At 45.7% G+C, this 13,702-nt stretch overlaps 1 protein-coding gene across 1 annotated transcript in view; it reads left to right on the top strand.

Annotated features, from left to right (window-relative positions):
- LOC140701239 (uncharacterized) overlaps positions 1-9,836 on the top strand; it is a 133,537-nt gene extending 123,701 nt beyond the window's left edge. The window contains exon 3 of the transcript XR_012080212.1: positions 9,628-9,836. The gene's annotated coding sequence lies outside the window, so the exon portion shown is untranslated. The remainder of the gene's footprint in view (positions 1-9,627) is intronic.
- The last annotated feature ends 3,866 nt before the right edge of the window (positions 9,837-13,702 follow it).

Genomic DNA, 13,702 nt, shown 5'->3' with positions numbered 1-13,702 from the left:
GAGTTGGAGGTGCCCTTGAAACATCTACATGCAGTGTCACGAGCTTAAATAGGAGGTCTTGGCCCAGGCTGTGCATTTTCCTAAAATCTCAAATCCTGAAGACGCCGAAGTATTGATCACTGAAAGTGAAGTCATACTTTAAAGGACAAATGAAGAGTAGTATCATCTCTGTCATCAAAGCTCACGTCTATTTATTCATCACTCACTTTGCTAATTGGGTACTTACAGAGCTCACTTCACCGTCCTCCCGTGGGCTCAGGCTCCACAGAGAAGAGCTGGTGAGTCTCCCACATTTCAAGAAGTAGACACATTTAGCTTGTAGCGTTCTGTACCTTGCCAGACTTAGGATATTAGTGTGTTGGTTTAATTGTATTTTCTGTTGGCCATGTCCTGACAGGAGAGTAATTTTACCTCATGGTCATGTTTCAATTAGCTGTTACTGAGAATTTCTGATCTGATACATAGTGTATGTATTATATTAACTTTGTAGAGTAGTTATCATTTTTCTGTCTTTGCCCTTTAATTTTGTTTGCCCCTTCAGTGTTATATCCTTTTTGGGGCCTTATTTTTTTTTAATTAAATAATGTCTGTTAGCAGTTAAGAAAACAAAAGCAAAGAAAAAATGCACATGAGAGCTAAATTTAGAAAATGTCTAGTGTGGTTTCTGTCTCGGCAATGGAGGGTTCTAGAAACTCTTAGAAACCTTCATTAGACAAGTGCTTTAAAATGCTGATTAACAAATAAAACCTTCCTTCCTCATCTTTCAAGCTGCACAACTAATTGTCAAGAAAGTGAGGGGAAATTCTCAGAAGCCAAGACAAACGAGAAAGCAGGGATTCTGGGAGATACGTGAGTGTTAGAAGCCGTGGGGTGCTGCTTGGCTCCTGAACTTATTTTCAGTTGCCTTGACAGGAGGGGAGGAGATGAGCCCCAGGCCTCTCAAAATAGGAGTTGGATGGGTGATCATATTATGGGCCTAGCCAATCCTGAGAATCTTGGTTTACTAAAGGGTGAAAGAGGAAAAAAAATTCCTCAAGGCAAGAAAGTAAGGAAAGTCAATTTTGTTGGAAGTAGGGAAAAATAACAAATCCAAAGTAAGGATATAGTTTAAAGCTGTTCTGGCATTAGAGTGACCACAACCTCCTCGCAGAAAAGCACAGCTACTCCTTGATTGATAAGTTGTGTTTTGAATGAATCAGTGAACAGCCATTCCGAAAAAGGCCTCCAGAGTCTTGTGGATCAAGATACTGGACAGCAAACACCTCTCTTCCAAGGTCTCATTCAAATAACCAGAAAGGTTTTAAAGGAAACTATCAATAATCTGAGTTCTATTTATTGACATTACTATATGCTTGGAATTCAGAGGTGACTATGTAGTTGTCTCCTCTTTTATGGACCTTACTTTCTCTTTGGGGGGACAAAATGACATAGTTGGGTATCTTGGTGGAGGGAGGTGTTAGTCTGTTGCAATTAGCCAGGAGAGGAGATTAAGAAATCAGTGAAGGGTGGGTGAACATTTTAGCTGAGGACAGTCTTGTTCACTTGGCTTTTAATTGCAGGCTCAATGAGCTGTCCCTGGAGGGAATAGATCATACGGAGGATGGACTTAGCTCAGGCCTCTTTGGAATGGACAAGTGAACTTGGAGAAAGACTGTCAAATCTGTGCAGACATTAAAGTTCACTTGAACGTGCTCCATCCCTGAGCCAAAGATAGGACAAATATGCAGCACTTCTTGAGGACAGAGGAGTGGTTTTTAAGGTTCTTCAAGAATGAATCCCAGGGAATCGAGATGGCCAGTTGTCAAACTGAGACTTTGCTCTTTGGACGGTGTACCCATCAAGGGTATTGGCCTTTTATATGTTTCCATTTGTCTTTAATACATGTCTGTTGATGACGACGTGGGCACAAGTGTTTGACACATTGTCGAGGCGATTTTGGATACCTGCCTAGAAGCACGGGTACAGTTGCCGCTGCGTCATACATCTTGCAGCCCATCCCTTTCCCCGGCTCCGTAACCACGGCAGAGTGGTTCCTTGTTGACCTGTCCATCTCCTAAGTGACATCATAACCCATGAAAGGACCGGAGCATATTAACTTGGCTTTGTTAAAGTCAAAAGTACAGATCAAATATGGAGTCAGATTTGTTCTTTCCTATTTCAGTAGTGCCATGGAGAAGACAGTTTGGTCAGCTTTTTGTAGTGTCCTGGAGGCTTTCTCTCTCAGCTTCTGGGCGCCTCTGTTGAAAACCCTTCATAGCTGTCTGGCTTGCTGGAAAAGCACTCTGCCTATTTTACCCTGAAGATGTGTTCTGTTTATAAACTCATCACTACTACTTGGAAAACAACTCAGTAAAAACTCAGTTGATTTTCCACCAGCCATGGGCAGGGGTGAGGTAAACAGTGTTATTATTTCATAAAATAATAGTAATAATAGTAATTGTGATATTAGTAGTAGTAGTAGTAGTAGTAATAATAATAATATTAAAAGAAGTCTTAAAACAGGACTGAGCACATTGGAGAGAGTCAATAAATGCTTTCTGGCTTAAATCAAACGTGATGACTCAGTGATTTCATGGCTGCTCTATTTGCTAAGCTAGTTACTCCTTTGCTCCATTACACATTTTTTTAACTGAAAAAGAAATACAAGCAAATGGTTAAAAAAAAAACTCAAACAGAGCACAAAAATACACAAGTGAAAGAAGATTTCCCTCATCCTCTGTTCTTTCAGCCCTCTCTGGAGATGCCACTGTTTACTATCCATTGGGTGCTTTTCCAGATATGCTTTGCACATTCCCACATATGTATGTAAATTCCTTTAAAATTTTAGTTATTTTTAACTTAAAGGGATTTAAATCCTCAAGTGGCTTCTGGCCGGGTAATAGAACAGAACAAATCTGACTCCATATTAGATCTGTTCCTTTGAATTTAACCCTATGCTCTGTTTCCTAGGCTTCATCTGGCTTGTAAAACAATGTTGCCTAGAGCCTGAAATAAACAGGAGATCCTATTCTGAAGGCTCTGACCTTTAAGGATATTTAACACTTTTTCATTCATTAAAAGATAGCAAATTGCATAATAGAAAATAACTTTTGTTTTGTTGGAGGTTTGCAGGGATCTGACCCATGCAGATAGCTGCAAGAAGAAAGGATTCTAACAAGAAGGAATTCCTACACTAAGAAGTTTGCAACAACCAAGCACATAGGAAAGGAGCCTGAATTGTGACTTGGGGAGATGGTTTTCCAGGACATTAGTTTGCCATCTAGGTCTACAGAAACCTGCTATTCCATGCCCCAACATCTGGTCTCCCAATTTATTGTCCTGTCCTGCACTGAGGAGAAAGAATTTCGACTTGGTAACACTCCTATCTACTTAGAAAGCTGGGCACTGGAGCTGAGTGTTATGGAAACAGGCCAGCCAAGAAAAGCACCAATCGGGGTGTTGGTGTACTCAGAAATATTATGCCGGTGGGCTCAGAGGGGCTCCTGCTCCGAAGTTCTGAGCACCTCCAAGACGTGCACATGAGGTTTTAAAGGCTTAATTACAAGTAAGGGGGAATTAGCCAATAAGGCTCAAAGAACAAAAAGCAAGGAATCAGTACACTGGAGCTTATCAATTTGTAATAGATCACATTACTGACACCTGTTGTGCTTGGAATTACGAGTAAGGTTGTTAGCCCAATAAACTGACACTAAACTTCAGATATATGAGATAGCCCAGCAGAATTTAGATCAGTAAACCGACACTTACCACACTTAGATTTGTGACTTAGCTTGTTAGCCCAGCTGGACTTTTCCTTCACATGAGGACAGCTCTCCCACACCCAGGGAACTACTGTGAGCCCTTGATGTTTCCACTAGGGTTGGGTATGGTTTACCAAGGAGATATGGGGACTATGCACCAACATTCAGGCAGTCTGCTCTGTCTGGGGCTCTGATCTTGTATCATCCCGCTCCCCGCCAGCCCAACACCTGGGAAAGTGGAGCTAAGGCAGTGATCCTGCCTGTCTGTTTCCCAGCGTGTAAAAGGGGATTATGTACCTTTCCCAAGGTAGTTCTGAGCGACAACACCTGCGGGTGCTTGGTTCTCAGAGCAAGAGAAAACCCAGGTCCGCGTGGGGGCAATGGGTGTGCTCCCCATAGGGTTTCTGCAGAAGCATATGATGGAGGGCTGGATCAGGGAGGTAAAACTTGAGCTGCGGGACTTGAAGGGTTACAGAATGGTACCGAGGCAGGTCTGCCACCTCTGGGTGCCCCAGAGGTTAAGCTTTTTCTCTCCAACACCGCTAAGACCCTCCCCTCTCCAGATCCCTCCCTACTCTCTGCTCATCCTGTCCATCTGTATCCCTCCACTTTTCCCCTCTGCTCCACCTGCTCCCATCTTCTACCTCCCTCGCTGTCCCACCTTCTCTCACAGAACTCAGAGAGGATCCCTGGCCCTCCTGCGCATGCGCAGTAGTGCCAGGTGGTCCGCTGGTTGGAAGCTCCATATCCGAGCCGGGGATCGGGCCCAAAGGCTTCTCAACTCTGTGGCCCATTAGGCCTTTGGTTCCTGCCTGGGGCTGGGGCCTCTGACTGTGGAAGTGCAAGGTGGGGGGCTCCCGGGAAAGGGATCAGGCGGCTGCGGGAGGGCGGTCAGCCTGTCACAGTCCCCCAGGGCGCCAGTCAGCTTGTGTTCAGCTGAATTGCCCAGGCCAGCCCCTCTCACAACGCCACCTGCCCCGGCGCCCCGGCCACAGCTGTCCAGGGCCAGGTGTGCACCTGCCACCTCTCACCCAGCCGGAACCCCTCAGTCCGCGGCTGGCGTCCCCTTCACCTCTCCCGCCCGCTAGTCCTCTCCTCCCTGGCTTCCTCTCCTTGGCTGCTGGCCTATTCACGCCCCTGGGAGGGCTGTGTCTGGGCGGGCGGGGACTGCGGACCCGGACGGGGAGGGCGGCTGTGGCTGGGTCTCGGGCTGGCCTCTGAGCGGGCCTGCAGCCCGCGTCCCCCCCTCTTTCCCTCCCACCCGGGGCTGCCCTTCTCTCCCTTTCCCGCTCCCGGAGGACCAGCTCAGTGGCGTGGGCACTGCTCCCTGGGCTGAGAGCCTCAGGCTGTAACGCCCTGCTACTCCGGTTGGAGTTGGGAAAAGGGAGCCTCAGTGCTGAGGGAGTTTCTGTCTCCTCCCTCAGTATTTCTGCTGCATGTAAGTACTTTGAACACTTTCAGGAGTTATGATGGCGGTGCTTGTTGATGTCACGTGTTTTTATAGTGAGAGGGATTACAGTGGTGAAAGCAGGGCTTGGTTCTGTTAAAAATGAGCTGAAGGTATGAGGCTGAGACATCCTCCTTCCTTCCCTCTACCAGGATGAAAGGAGTGATCGTCGATTTTAAAAAGATAGTTACAGTCCCTAACTAGCCCAGCCCAGCTAGTGTGTGTTAACAGGAACAGCACCACCAGAGGCCTTGGAGACCCAGGGATATTGAAGTCCTAAAAAGCTCCTGGCACAGTTTGGTTTGTTTTGGTTTTTTGCTTTTCTTAAATTGTGGGACACACTCGTGGTATAAACAGAAAAATATTTGTCAAGAAATATTTTTTCATGTAACAGCGTTATTGTGATATAGTTCACACACCATGAAGTCCTTCCATTTAAATGGTACAATTCAGCAGCTTTTAGCATATTCACAGTGGTGCAACCATTATTATTCCAGAACGTTTTTATCACTTCAGAAAGACCAGTGGAAATGAATGACCCATCCACCCCTCCCCAGTGGTGGTTCTAAAGAAATATCTTGGCTATTTCTGACCATAAATTCACTTGTTACATTCCAAGAAAAACCTTGAAGGAATTCTAATCAGAATTGCAAAGAATCTGTCTATCAAAACAGGAAGATTTATTGTCTTTATGGCATAAACTTCTTCTACCCATGAATATATCTGGGACCCTATCTTTTCATCTGTCCAGTGCCTGGCCCATGGGAAGTCTTCACTATTTGTTGTACTTGTAAATGCTGAGATTCTATACATCGTTAGTTGCAACTGTATCCTTTCACAGAAGAGAAAAGAAACCTCAGTGAAGCAAGTGACTCCCTGATGTTCAGAAAGAGTGACAGCCAGGGCTGGAGTGATCCAATGGACTTGGTGCTTGCAACCAGAATTCTTCACCACCTACAGCTAAGGGGATTAGAGTGTTCTTTTATTTTTTCTTAACGGCGTTGCTTTTATTTTTACTTATTTTTTAAATTATTTTTTATTTAAGTGTAGTCAAGTTACAATGTTAGTTTCAGGTGCACAGCAGAGATTCAGTTATAAACATATGCATATGTATATACATATGTTTTAGATTGTTCTTAGTATAACTCATTACAAGAAATTGAATATATTTCCCTGTGTTATATAGCAGGTCCTTGTCATTTATTTTATATTTACCAATTTGTATCTGTTAATCCCCCCTTTCCTGCCTGCTAAACACAGTTTGCTTTCTATGTCCATGAGTCCATTTCTAGGAGCACCATTTTTCCTAGTAATATATGCCCTTTGGATGCTTTAGGTTTCAGTAATTCCATCTTATCTGTGGGCGCTTTTCTTCTGGTAGCCTTTATGTGGCTTGCACACGTGGTAATAGAGATCTTTATTTGTGAGAACCCCAGGGCTCGTGTAGTCCCTGGTACAGAGTGTCCACTGAATTGATGGTTGGACTGGGAAAAAAGCACAGTAAATGCTGGAATTTCCACTATGGTTGAGAATTCCAGGTTTCAATAACCTGTTTAGACAACCTTAATATTGGCTGCACCCATACTGGGTAATTTGGTGGAAATTCATGGTATGGTGGTGTAGAGACGGGGCCTTATATGCTTCTTCTCTTTCTATTTTCTAACACTCATTCTCCTGGGCCTTCCAGATCCTCCCCCAGAAGTGCCCAGGGCTGGCTTGGTGCTGCGCTGAGGCAATATTTGTTAATAACACCGTTTCATCTTCTCCTCTGAGCCTCCGTTTCTTTCTCTGCACAATGAGGGCTTAGACTAGATAAGTACTTTTCAGTTTCTTTTAAAGCCATGTTTCCTTTGAGAAACAGAAATTGCAAATCTCTCCTCTCAACCCAACCCTTTAGATTTTGATAAGTCCTCTAAGGAGTTACATAGATCTTTGTGAAAAATTGATGTGATTTTGATTCCAGGTGACACGGAAAAGACTCTTCAGAGATTGATTGCAGGGAGAGGGCAGGAAAGGGGCAGTATGTGACACTTTCTAGTGTGAGCACTGGAGCAGGGACTTGGATTTAAATACGGTGTCTGACGTGGCCTCTCTCTAATCTTGTAGAATGTGATAAACTTCTCTACCTCAGTTTCTTGATGGGTCAAGTTGGGGTGATAATATTTTAAGGCTTTTGTGAAACATTATACACATAAGCCATTTGTGTCTCGGTAGAAACAAGATCTGCTAGGGATTCAGGAATTTGATTATAAAAAAAATTCTTGTCCATAGCACTCTGTCTGTGTGTATTTTGAAGTTCCTGGAGGGTGAGGGTGAGTCTAAAGTCCATCGTGGGACAGGTGGCCCATAGTTCTCCGTACCCCAGTTTACCCGCTACTCCCCAGTCCTCTTCCTCAGTCCAGGATGAAGTCTCCTAGTAGATTTACACAGAGGTCTTGTGGAAATGGCTCTTCATTTTATTGTTTCACCAAGAAGGGCTGCCATCATGATCTCTGTGGTCAGGCTTTGAAGGGCTGCCATCATGATATCTGGTAAGAATTCTATGCAATTGGGAGTTTCAATTTAATGAAAAGTAAAAAATTACAAATAGAAAATTAGAACAAGGTTGGTGACAGGGGCTCTTGGAAGTGGACACCATTAGCTTTGTTAGATTCAGGTGCTGTGGCCTGTTGCCACGAGGACCCATCCTCTTGCTCTTAAGTTGGAGGGACTAGTGGGTTCAGTGGGAATGTTAACTGAGTGTATCTCATGGGCTGGGCATTGTCCTATTTGTACAGTGTGTTCCTTATTTGAGACAGTGAGCTCACCTAACCTCAATGACCTCTTTAAAATATTAGACTTCTTATTTTGAGATGTAATGTAGATTCCCATGTGGTAGTAAGAGATTATATGGAGAGGGCATATGGACCCTTTGCCCAGGTTTCTTAATGGTTCCATCTTGCAGTGTTGGGGTACAATTCATTACTGGCTCACTAACAATTTGGGGTTTGCGTTATTGCCCTTATTTCTATTCATGATTAAACTGGGGCTTAGAGAAGAACACAGGCCTGCCCAGGTCACCCACATTGTTAGTGCAGAGTCGGGTGTACATGGGCTTGGGAATTCCAGGCAGTACCATTATGATGGTTTGTGGCAGGGAGCAGCATTCACTTTGATTGTTTATTCATTCATTCAACAAAAATTTATTGAGTAATCTCTGTGGGTCAGATGCTTTCTTAGGGTTATCTGATTCTTCAGCAGTACTGAGAATCTGGTAATATTTATATTTTTAATCTGAGAAAATTAGCTCTGAGAGGTTATAACCCACCCAAAGGAAGTATATCTCATAAAGGAGGGATAGAACATTTGTACAGTCACCTCCTTTTATGCAGGTGGTACCCTAGGCATATTACATTTTCAAACATCCGTAATCCAGATATATTCTTGTAAGGCAAGGATTTTTTTTTAATTGAAGTATAGTCAAGTTCACAATGTTGTGTCAATTGCAAGGTTTTTTTTGAGTTTTGAATTAAAAAATACTTTTTCAGCTGGGTAATTAGGTGTATTTATTTGTGTCATTTTTTTTTAATGAGGTAGTGGGGTTTGAACCCAGGACGTCGTACATGCTAAGCATGTGCTCTACCACTGAAATGTACACTCTTCCCCAAGGCAAGTTTTCTTATCCATTATTATGAACCTTAGGAGTTCAAATAAATTGGATAGAAATCCAGATCTTTTGATCCTACTGTGGTCCTTTTCTTTATATTCTGCTGAAGGGGGTTGGGGAAAGCATTTCCTTTGTTCATTTCTTTATTCAGCATTTTTGAGCCGTGACTTTGCATCAGGGCCTTGCTAGGTGCTTGGAAATAGAAAATAAGAAGTGACCCTTCTCTGCAGAGGCAGGAAGCCTAGACCAAAAGCTGGGTAATGTGATCCGAGCTACAGTGGCCATGTGCAGACTCTGAGAACAAACTGTATCGTTGGATTTGCTTTGGCTTCCCTTGCCTTCTGGCTGGTACACACCAGGTCACAGCAACCCAGATGGGCCCTTAGCACACAGCAGATTATGTACCTCGATCTCCTCTCCCCTCTCGGCAGGGCCTGCAACATGAGCATCCCTGACTACGTGCAGTGTGCTGAGGACCACCAGACTCGTCCCGTTGTGGTCCAATACTTAGAGATCATGTCAGAGGAGAATTTCTTTTGCATCTATCAGCTACTCACCTTGGTGAGCCATATCAGCCCATTTGGCTCCCAGTGGACACTCTGTATCCACTACAGGCACCACTATGTTCCCGATATTGGGTGGAGCATCTTCCAGACCCACCGCAATGTTGTGGGCCTTGTCACCATTACCGACTGTCTCTCTGCCAAGGCCTTCGAGAAGCTCCACGTGCAGAGGAGCTGTATGGCACCTCGATATTGACTCAGCTTTTTGTCTTTGTACTGCATGTGGAGTAGTCGAGCAGCCACGTACCGACTTTGCCTTCAAACTACGAGGACTGCAGGGTGGTGGAGAAGAAGATCGAGAAATTCACTGAGTCACTCTTCATCTTGCTCAAGTCCAAGTGGCTGGCTGGTGGCCCCAAGAAATCTAGGGACAAGATCCCCCTCCTCTGCATCCCGTTTGAGAAGGAGGAATTCATGAGACTGGACACAGAGAGCAGGAAAGTTTACCTGGAGGACAGTCCACCCTGGCTGTGTGCCGGATTGCTTCCATACATCCAGAAAGGGATCAGCAAGGAAGAAGTCTGTCTTGTAGCCAAGGGGGGAGGGAGGTGCAGCCCGCCGGTTTACAGACATTTCAAAGTGAATCCGCCTTTGTTTCAGAGAGATCCTTTTAGGGTTAGTGTGGACACTTACTCCCGCTTTACAGCCAGGACCATGGTGAGAACCCTGGAGTTGCTGTCCAAGAAAGTAGCCAAATCCACGGATGCTAGGAGCACTGGGTAGGAGGCTGGACTGAGCTGAGATGTGCTGTAGGTCAAATGCACATCAGACGCTGAGGCTTGTCTAGTAAAAGTATATAAACTATCTCTTTACTTCCTATATTGATTACATGTCAAAATGATAGTATTTAACATACAGTAGATTATGTAAGATCTGTTCTTAAAATCAGTTTCTAGTATTGGTTTTTGTTTGTTGGTTTGTTACTTTGTTTACCATTTTAAACGTGGCAACTGGGAAACTTTCTTTACATGGCTCTCATTTCATTTCTGTTGGGCAGCTTGCCCTGGGACAGTCTCATCCCTTTGCTTATAGATGAGATGCTGAACCCCGAGAGGCGGAACGAGGCGCTGGTTGAGCTGGGGCTGGAGCCGGTGTCTCCTGCCTCCCAGGACCAGCACCTGTTCTGCTCAAGGCCTCTCTTCCTGCCCGACAGCCACCATGTCAAGTTAGGACATCAGAAACACTGCCAGGGACTTCCGAATGAACTCCTTATGCAGGGAAAGGCGTATCACGGTGTTTGGGACAGAGCAGGGAAATGTTCATTCTCAGTTTGTCCCTGTGATTAAGTCAAAGGCCCCACTTTGCCTCGGAAATACAGACGAGCTCTTCTGGGCTGCCTACCCCCCCACCTTCTGCTCTGTTTCCCGGTGTATCTATCGTGTTTTCCCTCGGGCAGAAGAGGGTGAGATGTCTTTGCCGAGACATGGACACATTTGCTGGGGAGAGTGAGGGAAGCTGTGTCCCCCCGTCCTACGACCTCTGTCCTTGAGTCTGGAGAGGGCTCATGGTGGTCCCACAGGTAACTGTCGCAGAACCTGGCACATGCTGCTGGGACCGCCGTGAAGGAAGTGCTCTGTGATTCTTGAACTTACCTAAGATCAGATCCTACTTTCTGGTTGTTGATAAGTTGGAGGAGAAGATGCTAGAGAATTGATAAAAAAGAATGTCAAGACCAGCCCTGTGAGTGAGAATCACAGGGGACACGAGTTCCACCTGCGAGAGACAACCTAGCGGGTTCTGGATGAATTTTCTGTTCCTCCCAGTAATACCTCAATGGCTTAAGGAAGGGGAGAGGCATGTCGTGGCCATGATCTGTACTTGTCCTCTCAGGGCCCTGTGATCTACATGCCCGCACTCCCCATCTGCTTCTTGGGGATGAGCTAGCATGTTTAGGAGCCTGGGCACTGCTGAGGGCATAGCTGCCAGCACCGTGGTACATAGAGTCTGGCTCCGTTCCCCTCACCTGTCAACTCCTGCTGAGGCCCCAGGCATTAGTCAAGGTAGGTGCATCGGTGCAACGTAAGCAGGGACCACCTTCTCCCCCTGGACAGACTGGTGAGTGAGCAGTGGAAGCCTGGAACCCTGCTCCAGCCCCCACACCAGTGCCTCCTCTGTTGTCATAGGAGGCACTGGTGACATTTTTGCTCAACAAATGCTTGTCTCTGAGTCTGCAGACCCACCAGAGAATGCCACCTTGTTTTTGTCTTTTGAAGTCTGCCCTTGGGACTTGGCGGATTAGCCGGATGTGTACTTAGCCCACAGTGATTGGCACTGTCACCATTGATTACCCAGAACCTCATGTACCAGGCATGGCTCCCGGCATCAAAATACAGCAGCGCATTAAACCTCCCTCCTCTTGGGTCTGTCTGTTCTGGTACCATAAGAGCTCAGCCAGCATCTGAACGTCAGTGAGATAATGCGGCCAGTGAGCTCGGGTCAAGCACATTCTCCTCCAGTCACTTTTACCCCATTGTTGCTTTTAGTATTCCACAGTCATTAATTTTTTAAACAATGATATGTTGCAGGAACAGAGCCTAATTCTCTCCTGCTACTCTTGGTGGAAGTGAGTAAAACGGTCCAGACTGAAATGCGAACATAATTGTAGCTCAAAATCTGCCTAGACTCTTGTAGGTGGAATTTTGGTTAGGGGCGCTGAACATGTTGGGGTCCACGGGCAGCGCCGCTCCCCTCAGGCCCCTGCTTTCCCTGGAGCAGGAGGTGTGGTTGAGTCTCACCATCCCCGCGTTCCTGGCCTCACAGACTCACGTAAATTCTTGTACATGCTGTCAAAATCATTTTTGTTCTTGTGTGTTTCTAATTTTCTCTTGTTCCTCTTTTCCTTTTTCTTTATTCCTTTTTCACTTGTACTGCCCAGTGAGCATGTTGTTGCATCTGGAAATGTGGGCTGTGCACACCCTGCATTGGAAATAGACAGATTACCATCCGTGCTGTCTCAATCGCTTTTAAAAGCAAAAACTTAAGAGCTGTCTTGATCCATGTATTATCCTAGTAATTTTTTATTTTCTAATATTTTGGAATATTTACTTTGTTAGCACATTACCCACTGGTGTTTGATACCTGTTAAAATCCTTGCTTTGAGAAACCTGTTTGGTCCTACTTTTATTTTGTGACAAATGCGTCCTTATTAAATTTGATTGTTTTGAAAAAGTGAGATGCGAATTGATTTAGGCGGCTGCTGAGGGATTCTTTTCATGGAGTATTTAAACTTGTTAAGTCAAATTCTGCAGCATCTTGCTCGATTCTTGCTTTTACAGAAACGTGCTCGGCCCGCTATTCCTGGCTGTCTCTGTGTGAAGTGCGTGACGGCGCTTCCTGGCCGGCGGTCACTGGTGAGGAAGTGGCCGTCTCGGGAGTGAGCAGCTGCAGGGGATTCTGTTGGAGGAAGCAGTCACCGTTTGGTTCTTTAATTTTTTTTTTTTTGCATTCAACTTCCCCGTGCCATTTACTTTACTTTGCCTACATAAAGGGGCAGAATAGGTTCTAAAATCCATGCCACTATTTGTTCCCTTTACGAGGCTGGTTTTTCTGAGTATCAGGAATACATGGCCTTCTCCTAAGTAGCTGGCTCACCTGGATCTGTTGGACACAGGGACAGCTAAAAGGGCCGTAGCTTCCTCTCTGTTCCAGTCAGTGGGCATTCAGAGCTGGGTCTGTGGTTTGCCCCAGCAGCCGTGCAGACCTCCCTGCCCCGGCATTTACTTTTAACCCATGCTGGCAGTAAAGAGCTGAATCCGTTTCTGTTGCAGCTGACGTCCACCACTGATAGCGGTGTCGTTAGTTTGTGTTAGTCAGTCTCCAACACCCCAGACAACCGTGAAGGAAGATGATTTGGCCGACCTAGGACCTTGGATTCTCACCCTCACCATAGTTCATCTCACCCGGTGAAAGGGTTTGGCCACCACCATCATGCTGACCATGAGGCCTTGTTTCTCCTTTCATGCTCTGGTCCAAATGTGGACACTTCATTTTTCACTGAATTTGTCTCTCTTAAGACAGGCCAGAATATCTGAATGAGTCCATCACATTCTGGGTGGGGAACAGAACAGAAATAAGTGTCTCAAGTAGATGGAGTCTAGGCTGTCCGGGTTGGCAATTGCAGGCTGGGATCTGTGATGGCCGGGCTGTACCCTGGACACAGGCCTTTCCCGTGGCTCCCGAGAGCCCAGGAGTTGGAGTGAGGACAGCCTTGCCTGGGTTCCCCCATCCTCATCTGCTCACTGGCAAGTGTGTCTGCTAACTAGGAGCTCCCCCAGACCTCGGGCCCTTCAAAGCTCAGACCACGGGA

The sequence above is a fragment of the Vicugna pacos genome, chromosome 14, assembly GCF_048564905.1.
Source record: "Vicugna pacos chromosome 14, VicPac4, whole genome shotgun sequence".
Taxonomy (NCBI): Eukaryota; Metazoa; Chordata; class Mammalia; order Artiodactyla; family Camelidae; genus Vicugna; species Vicugna pacos.
Note: the sequence above shows the minus strand (reverse complement) of the source record. Positions and strands in the feature narration are given on the sequence as shown.